Below are 12,297 nucleotides of genomic sequence, written 5' to 3' on the forward strand. Positions count from 1 at the left end.
GGTGCTTTGTGACCACCTAGAGGGGTGGGATAGGGAGGGTGGGAGGGAGGGAGATGCAAGAGGGAGGAGATATGGGGACATACGTATATGTATAACTGATTCACTTTGTTATAAAGCAGAAACTGACACACCATTGTAAAGCAATTATACTCTAATAAAGATGTTTAAAAAAAATACATATAATTGTCTTTGCTATGAGAGTACAGAAACCTACAAGTGTTACGAAAGCCTTCCAAGGAGAGATGATATTTGAGAGCAGTCTTATGGCTCCATAAATTTTCACAAAGTTAACACTCCCTTGTAACTACTATTCAAGTCAAAAAATAGAACATTACCCAGTTTCCAGACGCTCCCTTCAAGCAACTATCCCCCCAACACACAAAAGTAACCACTATCTTGAGCATTAAATAAATTTAAGAAGATAAGACCAGATTTATACTTTAGAAAAATCACTGTGCCTGCAACACAGAGGGTGGTTTGAAGGAAGAAGAGACATGATCAGATTGTGCTTTAGAGAGGGTGTTCTGTCTGTAATATAAAGGATAGATTTCAAGAGGTAAGACTGGAGGAAGAGAAACCAATTAAAAGCAGCTGAAGGAATCCAGGCAAATAATGACAGTGGCTTAGACTAGGCAGTAGCGGTAGAGATGGAGAGTTGACAGTTTTGAAAGATTTGGCAGATAAAATCAGCAGTGTTTGGTGACTGGTTGTATCTGAGGAGTGGAGGAAGGAGGAGGAGGCAAGATGATTACCACATTTCTGGCTTGGGTGACTAAATGAATCTCCATATCACTAAGCAGGGTAATCAGTGTTTGGGGTGGGGGGGAGCATGTTTGGGAGAAAGATGATGGGTTCAGTTTTAGACATTGTGTTTAAGGTACCTGTGGGTCATCTAAATGGTGGCAGAGTCGATTAGGCAGTTGAAAATGTGAGACTAAACTAAAGAAGAGAGGTCTTGGCTATGGGTCTACATTTGGGAATGAGCTGCAAAGAAGCCACCAAGTGATCTATCTCGGGGAGACAAATAGCATGAGAAAAATACAGGCAAAAAGAAAAATCCTGAGAAACACCAAATATTTCAGGGGAAACAAAGAAAGAGGTATCAGAAATAGGAACAGATCAAGAGAGTGATGCCACAGAAAGTAAGGGAAGAATGGCCTATGACTGTGAAATTTGGAAGATTCAAAAAATATTTTTAAAATACTACCCATAATTCTACTACTGTGAGATAATTGCGAACATTTTAGTGTATTTCTTTCCATCATTTTATTTATTTTTGTATATAATATACACACTTCAGATTGTGCTGTAGAAATAACTGCTTTCTGCTTTTCTTTTTCTGAATTTTTGAATTTTATTTTATTTACTTTTTTTTCTGAGATATACATTTTAAAGTAATAACTAGAATTATAACATTATACCAGAACATATAAGATTTTTATAAATTTCATGTAATGTCTGAAACATTTATATTAACATATTTCCATACAAATAACCCAATGAAAGTTTAGTATTGTTTTGTTTGTTTTTTTATACTGCAAGTTCTTATTAGTCATCAATTTTATACACATCAGTGTATACATGTCAATCCCAATCGCCCAATTCATCACACCACCATCCCCACCCCGACGAGTCACTTTCCCCTCTTGGTGTCCATACGTTTGTTCTCTACATCTGTGTCTCTATTTCTGCCCTGCAAACTGGTTCATCTGTACCATTTTTCTAGGTTCCACATATCTGCGTTAATATACGATATTTGTTTTTCTCTTTCTGACTTACTTCACTCTGTATGACAGTCTCTAGATCCATCCACGTCTCTACAAATGACCCAATTTCGTTCCGTTTTATGGCTGAGTAATATTCCATTGTATATATGTACCACATCTTCTTTATCCATTAGTCTGTCGATGGGCATTTAGGTTGCTTCCATGACCTGGCTATTGTAAATAGTGCTGCAGTGAACATTGGGGTGCATGTGTCTTTGAATTATGGTTTTCTATGGGTATATGCCCAGTAGTGGGATTGCTGGGTCATATGGTAATTCTATTTTTCTTTTTTAAGGAACCTCCATACGGTTCTCCATAGTGGCTGTATCAATTTACATTCCCACCAACAGTGCAAGAGGGTTCCCTTTTCTCCCCACCCTCTCCAACATTTGTTGTTTGTAGATTTTCTGATGATGCCCATTCTAACTGGTGTGAGGTGATACCTCATTGCAGTTTTGATTTGCATTTCTCTAAAAATTAGTGATGTTGAGCAGCTTTGGATGTGCTTCTTGGCCATCTGTATGTCTTCTTTAGAGAAATGTCTATTTAGGTCTTCTGCCCATTTTTTTTTTTTTTTTAAATAAATTTATTTATTTATTTATTTTTGGCTGTGTTGGGTCTTCGTTTCTGTGTGAGGGCTTTCTCCAGTTGTGGCGAGCGGGGGCCACTCTTCATCTCGGTGCGCGGGCCTCTCACTGTCGCGGCCTCTCCCATTGCGGAGCACAGCTCCAGACGCGCAGGCTCAGTAGTTGTGGCTCACGGGCTCAGTAGTTGCTCCGCGGCATGTGGGATCCTCCCAGACCAGGGCTCGAACCCGTGTCCCCTGCACTAGCAGGCGGACTCCCAACCACTGCGCCACCAGGGAAGCCCTGCCCATTTTTTGATTGGGTTGTTTGTTCTTTCAATATTGAGCTGCATGAGCTGTTTATGTATTTCGGAGATTAATCCTTTGTCCGTTGATTCGTTTGGAAATACTTTCTCCCATTCTGAAGGTTGTCTTTTCATCTTGTTTATGGTTTCCTTTGCCGTGCAAAAGCTTTTAAGATTCATTAGGTCCCATTTGTTTATTTTTGTTTTTATTTCCATTACTCTAGGAGGTGGATCAAAAAAGATTTTGCTGTGATTTATATCAAAGAATGTTCTTCCTATGTTTTCCTCTAAGAGTTTTATGGTGTCCGGTCTTACATTTAGGTCTCCAATCCATTTTGAGTTTATTTTTGTGTATAGTGTTAGGGAGTGTTCTAATTTCATTCTTTTACATGTAGCTGTCCAGTTTTCCCAGCACCACTTATTGAAGAGACTGTCTTTTCTCCATTGTATATCCTTGCCCCCTTTGTCATAGATTAGTTGACCATAGGTGCGTGGGTTTATCTCTGGACTTTCTGTCCTGTTCCATTGATCTATATTTCTGTTTTTGTGCCAGTACCATATTGTCTTGATTACTGTAGCTTTGTAGTATACTCTGAAGTCAGGGAGTCTGATGCCTCCAGCTCTGTTTTTTCCTTCAAGACTGCTTTGGCTGTTCGGGGACTTTTGTGTCTCCATACAAATTTTAAGATTTTTTGTTCCAGTTCTGTAAAAAATGCCAGTGGTAATTTGATAGGGGTTGCATTGAATCTGTAGATTGCTTTAGGTAGTATAGTCATTTTCACAATATTGATTCTTCCAATCCAAGAACATGGTATATCTCTCCATCTGTTGGTATCATCTTTAATTTCTTTCATCAGTGTCTTATAGTTTTCTGCATACAGGTCTTTTGTCTCCCTAGGTAGGTTTATTCCTAGGTATTTTATTCTTTTTGTTGCAGTGGTAAATGGGAGTGTTTCCTTAATTTCTCTTTCAGATTTTTCATCATTAGTGTATAGGAATTAAAGAGATTTCTGTGCATTAATTTTGTATCCTGCGACTTTACCAAATTCACTGATTAGCTCTAGTAGTTTTCTGGTGGCATCTTTAGGATTTTCTATGTATAGTATCATGTCATCTGCAAACAGTGACAGTTTTACTTTTCCAATTTGTATTCCTTTTATTTCTTTTTCTTCTCTGATTCCGTGGCTAGGACTTCCAAAACTATGTTGAATAATAGTGGTGAGAGTGGGCATCCTTCTCTTGTTCCTTATCTTAGAGGAAATGCTTTCAGTTTTTCACCATTGAGAATGATGTTTGCTGTGGGTTTGTCGCATATGGCCTTTATTATGTTGAGGTAGGTTCCCTCTATGCCCACTTTCTGGAGAGTTTTCATCATAAATGGGTGTTGAATTTTGTCAAAAGCTTTTTCTGCATCTATTGAGATGATCATATGGTTTTTATTCTTCAATTTGTTAATATGGTGTATCACATTGATTGATTTGCATATATTGAAGAATACTTGCATCCTCTGGGATAAATCCCACTTGATGATGGTGTATGATCCTTTTAATGTGTTGTGGGATTCTGTTTGCTAGTATTTTGTTGAGGATTTTTGCATGTATTTTCATCAGTGATATTGGTCTGTAATTTTCTTTTTTGTAGTATCTTTGTCTGGTTTTGGTATCAGGGTGATGGTGGCCTCATAGAATGAGTTTGGAAGTGTTCCTTCCTCTGCAATTTTTTGGAAGAGTTTGAGAAGAATGGGTGTTAGCTCTTTTCTAAATGTTTGGTAGAATTCACCTGTGAAGCCATCTGGTCCTAGACTTTTGTTTGTTGGAAGATTTTTAATCACAGTTTCAATTTCACCACTTGTGATTGGTGTGTTCATATTTTCTATTTCTTCCTGATTCAGTCTTGGAAGGTTATACCTTTCTAAGAATTTGTCCATTTCTTCCAGGTTGTCCATTTTATTGGCATATAGTTGCTTGTAGTAGCCTCTTAGGATGCTTTGTATTTCTGCAGTGTCTGTTGTAACTTCTCCTTTTTCATTTCTAATTTTATTGATCTGAGTCCTCTCCCTCTTTTTCTTGATGAGTCTGGCTAATGGTTTATCAAATTTGTTTATCTTCTCAAAGAAACAGCTTTTAGTTTTATTGATCTTTGCTATTGTTTCCTACATTTCTTTTTCATTTATTTCTGCTCTGATCTTTATGATTTCTTTCCTTCTACTAACTTTGGGTTTTGTTTGTTCTTCTTTCTCTGGTTCCTTTAGGTGTAAGGTTAGATTGTTTATTTGAGATCTTTCTTGTTTCTTGAGGTAGGATTGCATTGCTATAAACTTCCCTCTTAGAACTGCTTTTGCTGCATCCCATAGGTTTTGGATCGTCATGTTTTCATGGTCATTTGTTTCTAGGTATTTTTTGATTTCCTCTTTGATTTCTTCAGTGATCTCTTGGTTATTTAGTAACGTATTGGTTAGCCTCCATGTGTTTGTGTTTTTTACGTTTTTTTCCCTGTAATTGATTTCTAATCTCATAGCGTTGTGGTCAGAAAAGATGCTTGATATGATTTCAATTTTCTTAAATTTACTGAGGCTTGATTTGTGACCCAAGATGTGATCTATCCTGGAGAATGTTCCGTGTGCACTTGAGAAGAAAGTGTAATCTGCTGTTTTTGGATGGAACATCCTATAAATATCAACTAAATCTATCTGGTCTCTTGTGTCATTTAAAGCTTGTGTTTCCTTACTAATTTTCTGTCTGGATGATCTGTCCATTGGTGTAAGTGAGGTGTTAAAGTCCCCCATTATTACTGTGTTACTGTTGATTTCCTCTTTTATAGCTGTTAGCACTTGCCTTATGTATTGAGGTGCTCCTATGTTGGGTGCATATATATTTATAATTGTTATATCTTCTTCTTGGATTGATCCCTTGATCATTATGTAGTGTCCTTCCTTGTCTCTTGTAACATTCTTTATTTTAAAGTCTATTTTATCTGATATGAGTATTCTACTCCAGCTTTCTTTTGATTTCCGTTTGCATGGAGTGTCTTTTTCTATCCCTTTCACTTTCAGTCTGTATGTGTCCCTAGGTCTGAAGTGGGTCTCTTGTAGACAGCATATATATGGGTCTTGTTTTTGTATCCATTCAGCAAGCCTGTGTCTTTTGGTTGGAGCATTTAATCCATTCACATTTAAGGTAATTATCAATATGTATGTCCCTGCTACCATTTTCTTAATTGTTTTGGGTTTGTTTTTGTTTTTTTTTTTATTATTTATTTATTTATTTATTTTTAGCTGTGTTGGGTCCTCGTTTCTGTGCAAGGGCTTTCTCTAGTTGCGGCAAGCGGGGGCTACTCTTCATCGCGGTGCGCGGGCCTCTCACTATCGTGGCCTCTCTTGTTGCGGAGCACAGGCTCCAGACGCGCAGGCTCAGCAGCTGTGGCTCACGGGCCCAGTTGCTCCGCGGCATGTGGGATCTTCCCAGACCAGGGCTCGAACCCACGTCCCCTGCACTGGCAGGCAGACTCTCAACCACTGTGCCACCAGGGAAGCCCTGGGTTTGTTTTTGTAGGTCCTTTTCTTCTCTTGTGTTTCCCACTTAGAGAAGTTCCTTTAGCATTTGTTGTAGAGCTGGTTTGGTGGTGCTGAATTCTCTTAGCTTTTGCTTGTCTGTAAAGCTTTTGATTTCTCCATTGAATCTGAATGAGATCCTTGCCAGGTAGAGTAATCTTGGTTGTAGGTTCTTCCCTTTCATCACTTTAAATATGTCATGCCACTCCCTTCTGGCTTGTAGAGTTTCTGCTGAGAAATCAGCTGTTAACCTTATGGGAGTTCCCTTGTATGTTATTTGTCGTTTTTCCCTTGTTGCTTTCAATAATTTTTCTGTGTCTTTAATTTTTGTCAATTTGATTACTATGTGTCTCAGCGTGTTTCTCCTTGGGTTTATCCTGCCTGGGACTCTCTGCACTTCCTGGACTTGGGTGGCTATTTCCTTTCCCGTGTTAGGGAAGTTTTTGACTATAATCTCTTCAAATATTTTCTCGGGTCCTTTCTCTCTCTCTTCTCCTTCTGGGACCCCTATAATGCGAATGTTGTTGCACTTAATGTTGTCCCAGAGGTCTCTTGGGCTGTCTTCATTTCTTTTCATTCTTTTTTCTTTATTCTGTTCTGCGGCAGTGAATTCCACCATTCTGTCTTCAGGTCACTTATCCGTTCTTCTGCCTCAGTTATTCTGCTATTGATTCCTTCTAGTGTATTTTTCATTTCAGTTATTGTATTGTTCATCTCTGTTTGTTCTTTAATTCTTCTAGGTCTTTGTTAAACATTTCTTGCATCTTCTCGATCTTTGCCTCCATTCTTTCTCTGAGGTCCTGGATCACCTTCACTATCATTATTCTGAATTCTTTTTCTGGACGGTTGCCTATCTCCACTTCATTTAGTTGTTTTTCTGGGGTTCTATCTTGTTCCTTCATCTGGTACATAGCCCTCTGCCTTTTCATCTTGTCTATCTTTCTCTGAATATGGTTTTTGTTCCACAAACTGCAGGATTGGAGTTCTTGCTTCTGCTGTCTGCCCTCTCTGCTTTCTGCTTTCTTTATTCAGTATTATTTCATGAGCATTTTCCTGTGTCATTAAAAAATTCTTTACGATCAGAGTTTTGCCTATATGCTATTCTATTACATATGTGTTTGATTGTTCTTCCATTGTTGGATATTTGGTCATTCTCTATTTTTTAACATTAAGAAGAATACCTTTTTGTGCAAAGATCCTTTTTTATTATCTGATTATTTTGTTTATTCAGCAAATATTTATTGAGCATGATGTATTTTCCTTAAGATAGATTTATAGAAATAGAATTATAGGATAAAATAATATGAATGTCTTCAAGACCTTTGTTATGTATTGCCAATTACTTTTCAGAAAAGATTTTACCAGTTTATACATTGTATGAGAAGCATCCTTATCACTAATGAGAATTATTTTAAATCTGCTAATTTGTGAGAGAAATTGCATCTTTTTTTAATATTTATTTCTTTAAAATATTTTTATATATTTTTGAACATTTATATCTATTTACCTATTAAAAATATTAATCTTTTGTCCTGTATGTAACAATTATTTTGTCTTTTTTATTTGGTGGAGTTATTTGTTTGCATCTGATAGTCAAATCTGTTGTTCTCCTTTGTGATTTCTTATTTCTTAGGAGCTTATAATTTTATGACATGAGGCAGGTGTTTCTGGGAAGGCTGTGTATGAGAGGGAAGGGAGAAAGTGAGGTTGCCGAGGCCCAGGGCTGTGGATCCAGCTGCTGATCTTCAGCCCCAAGGTCAGGATGCTCACAGTGGGTCACAGTGGCCTGTCGCACTTCTTGGCACAGCTTTGAGCTACCTCTAGTTCGAGTACAATGCAGGAAGAGTAATTTTGTCCTCCATTGTACTGCTAGGCCAACCGCATTATGAGAATTGACCTGATTGCTGAGCCCCAGCAGAGGCAGGTGGGACCTGGCAGGACTGCTTCAGGTCCTCTTCTCAGATCCTTGTCTGGTCTCCTTAAAGGATTCTGCCTAAAAGGGCTGTGTGCCAAGGCTTGTTTGCTTGCCTCTTGCAGTGACAGTTCTGTTTGGCCTATAGTGTAAATATCATGGCTCCAAAATCCCCCAGCTGTCCATGCTTTGTCATTTCTTCAAAGGGAACTGACTTGTTTTCCACCAGAGGGGGCCAAGGAACATTTGCTACCCACACTGGTTTGGAGCATTAAAAGGGGAGAAAAAAGCTCAGAGTAAGTGTTATTTCATTCTTTGCATTTATATGGAAATTTTTAATCTCCATCAAAGGATCAGAAGAAAAAGCACATTGAAATTCAGTACAAGAGCTTCCAGCTTACACAGAATTCTTCAAAGATGTTTGACTTGATCTTTTAAAAATGACAAAAACCATGAACTGTGTAGCTCCAGGGTTCCTAATTTTGCTTACCCTCCTCAGCCTCCACCTCTCTCTCGCCTTCCTACCTACACTCCATCTGTGTGGTCCTGTGTCAGCCTGCAGAGCTTCTTTGAATAGGGGCTGGGAGAGAGGGTGGGAAGTATGAAGCAGCAGTCAGGTTTATAGGGCTGCTTAATACATTAACCCCTCTCTCAGGCCACATTATCTCATCTTTCAGAGTCTTGTAACTGGTCTCTCTGTGTTCATTCTCCTTATTCCAAGCCTATTTTCACTGCTATCAGAATGACCTTACTAAGAAATAAAACTGATCATGTCACTTTCCTGCTTAAAAACTACCACTGGCTTGTCTCAGTCCAAACTGTCTAGACTGCCACAGAAGGCTTTCATGATCTGGCTCCATTGCCTCCTTAATCAACCTCATCTCCTACTCTTCTCCTTAAATCCATAATCAGGCTACTTTCCACTGGATTATGAATTCTTTGAGGGCAGAAACAGTATATTTCCAAGGCACAGAACAGTGACTGGCATATTACTACAGTCTTATTAAATGCTAAATTAATTAACTAGTGATTTAAAATTCTAACAAGGTCACAGTATGAGAGAGAAAACTAAAAATCATATGGTAGTCTTTCATTTCCTTTGCTAAGTATAAATGAGAAGCATACTCACTGTACTAAGGATCAGATTCCTTCTTCCCTGTTACAGATTCTTGGTCATTTAGACCCAACATCCTGGCTCGATACCCATGAGGAAGCACCATGCCTCCAGGGACCCAACGAGGCCAAATGAAAGAGAGCTCCGAAGCTCTTGACCAAGGTTGCTTACTGCTTGTATCTGAGTGATATAGTACAGGAATGTTTTTGCCTTCTGGAGGTTCTTCTACACATTGATCTTTGGTCTGATTTTCTTTCTGTAAGTGCTGTCCTAGACTGATCTGATTTCATGAAAGTAAATTGAAGTTAACTTTGTTGTGGAAATTCTTTGATAGCCATTGGTAAATAAGTACAACTGTTATAATGTGAGGGAGCCCACTCTTAAGTAGAAGGGAAGTTGAAATCTGTGTGGGAAATACTTAGTCATCAGAATGAATTTTAAATTTGCAGAGTCTGAATCAAGCCAGGAGAGTAGTACCGTAGAAGCTATGAGAAAATGAAAGACAAGAAACTTAAAGAAGAGCCTAAAGTTGTAAAATTTGATAATTTGCATAAAAATAGAAGAATCACCTGTAATTCCTCTACTGTGAGGGAGTGTAGAGTAGAAATTGTGTATATAGTCTTTGAAAGGTGTTATTCAACCTGTTAGTGTCGGAAAATGTTTTAATCCATTACCATAACAGAATAGAGGAGAAAAAAAATACAATGAGCTCCATAGATGCAAGAAAAAAATGTTTTTAGTAAAAGTCAGTACCCATTCATTGATGAAAGCTCTTAGCAAGTTAGGAATAAAAGAGAAGTTCCTTAACCTGATAAAGGGTATTTATAAAACCAATAACATGTGCCAGGCATTGGCTATAAAGCATGAAGCCCAATATCTACACATAGAGGACAGTCAATAAATGGTGGCTTTGATGATAGGGAAAAGAAACTGTAACAATCATCAGTCTAAATGATAAAATAGAAAAATTCCCTTTAAAATCAAGAATAACTAAGGATGACTGAAGGACTCGCGGGGTGGCTCACTGTGCTGTGTAGTTTTATCCGCAGGGGGCTGGGTTCACATGGTACGTTGGGCCTCAGGGCGAGGGTCAGGACTCTGTGAGCGGCCGGCAGTCCCGGGGCTCCCGTAGGAGTCTAGGGAAGGGCATGGGTCTGGGGCACCCCCATCACAGGCTCCGGCGTTCCTCCCCCTTTCCCGCGAGCCCCGTTTCCAACTCTGGGGCCTCAGGCTCACCCCACTCGTTGGCCCGGAGCCTCCGTTTCCTCCTAGCTCTGGGCGCTGCCGTCCCCTCCTCAGAGTTCCCCCTCTCCCCATCCTTTCCCCGGTGTGACTTTGCCCCCAGGGGACTTTTAGTCACGTGCAGAGGCATTGTTTCTGTTGTTACAAATGGGAGGGGCTGCTAGTGGCATCTAGTGTGTGGAGGCCGCAGATGCTGCTGGACGGCCTACACTGCACTGAGCAGCACCCGTGACAAAGCATTATCAATAGTGCCCGGGTTTGGAAACCTGCTCTGGGGTCTTACAGTCTTCAAAGCCGTGGATGAACTTAAAGACAAGTTATCTCTGGAGTTCAAGTTTGAGTTGAAACCAGCCTCAAGTTTCACCTGTCCTCACTGACCCGTGGATTTCTGTGTGACCAGGTGGCTTTGGAAGAACTACGAATACATCCTGGCATTTCTCTTTGCCATTGAGGAAATCAGTAAGGACTCCCATCTGCTCCCCAATCTGTCCTTGGGTTTCATCCTCTACAATGCCTTTCCCAGTGACCAAAGGACCTTGGAAAGTGCCCTGTTTTGGCTCTCTGGAGGAAATCAGACTCTCCCTAACTACAACTGCCAGGGACAGAGAAAATCTGTGGCCATTGTTACAGGAACTGCGTTGGCATTTTCAGCCGAGATTGGAACAGTTCTGGAGCTCTACAGAAGCCCACAGGTCACGTATGGTCCTTTTGATCCCATCCTGAGTGATAAAGACCAGTTCCCATCGCTCTGTCAGATGGCCACCACGGACAGCTCCCTGGCTCAAGGAATGATGTGGTTATTGCTGCATTTTGGCTGGACCTGGGTGGCGCTATTTGTATCTGATGATTTGAAAGGCGAGCAGTTCCTCTGGTATCTGAAAGCAGAGATGGTGAAGAAAGGTAAATGCCCGCCAGAAGCAGGACCTGCATTGATCACCTGATGGCGTCTGGAGCTGCATCCGTTTCTGAGGAAAATCCAATTTACCAACAGTGCTGGACACCACATATCCTTAGATGAAAAACAGAACCGTGTGACATGATAGGATATCCAGAACGCTATGAATTTTCCTGCTGGTCTTGGGCTGCTGGTTAAAGTAGGAGAGTTTGTCACCAATATTCCATATGGTCAAGGCCTGGTCATCAATGAAGAGATGATAGAATGGTCTGTTGTCCTCAAAGAGGTACGGAGTCATTTCAGTCTTGGAGATAGACATTAAGGAGGTGTCTGAAGCATGTCCGGATATGAGACTGAGTATGCACCTCCTTAACTCAGCCCTAAATTCACATTTCACATTTAAACTTTTTTCTATGTCATCTTACCCACATATATTCTGAGCTAATGCCTATAGAAAGAACAGGTTTCTGTATAAGCTCTTGTTTTAAATTTCAGGTGTATCTGTTCATGCAGCGGTCAAGTGAATAAAACGAATGGAGTTACGAAGTTAAAAAAAAAAAAAGGATGACTATTAGTGCTTCTGTTCAGCGTTAGTATATTGGCGGTCTTAGCCAATATGGTAAGATAATGAAAAATAAGGATTAGAAAGGAAGAAAGAAAATTGTTTACATAGTTGGTATGACTGCCAGAATCTACAGATAAATTATTAGTATTAAGATTGTTTATCGAGGCAATTGGCTACAAGATCAAAATACAGTGAATTGAATTTCTATTGACCAACAAGAAGAAGAAAATAATTGTTTAAAAGACACCATTTATAAACAAAAAAACTAAGATACTCCAGATTAATCTTACAGAAAATATGCAAGACCTTTATAGAAATTGATTTATGTTTTTTTAAATAACTTTTTTTCAAAAGGCCAGAGCATTCTACCGTCTCATGGGTTA

At 39.5% G+C, this 12,297-nt stretch overlaps 1 protein-coding gene across 2 annotated transcripts in view; it reads left to right on the forward strand.

Moving 5' to 3' along the window:
- The window catches only part of EIF2B3 (eukaryotic translation initiation factor 2B subunit gamma), a 163,833-nt gene that overhangs the window by 123,908 nt on the left and 27,628 nt on the right, over nucleotides 1-12,297 (forward strand). The window lies entirely within an intron of this gene.

This window comes from Eubalaena glacialis, chromosome 3 (assembly GCF_028564815.1).
Source record: "Eubalaena glacialis isolate mEubGla1 chromosome 3, mEubGla1.1.hap2.+ XY, whole genome shotgun sequence".
Taxonomy (NCBI): domain Eukaryota; kingdom Metazoa; phylum Chordata; class Mammalia; order Artiodactyla; family Balaenidae; genus Eubalaena; species Eubalaena glacialis.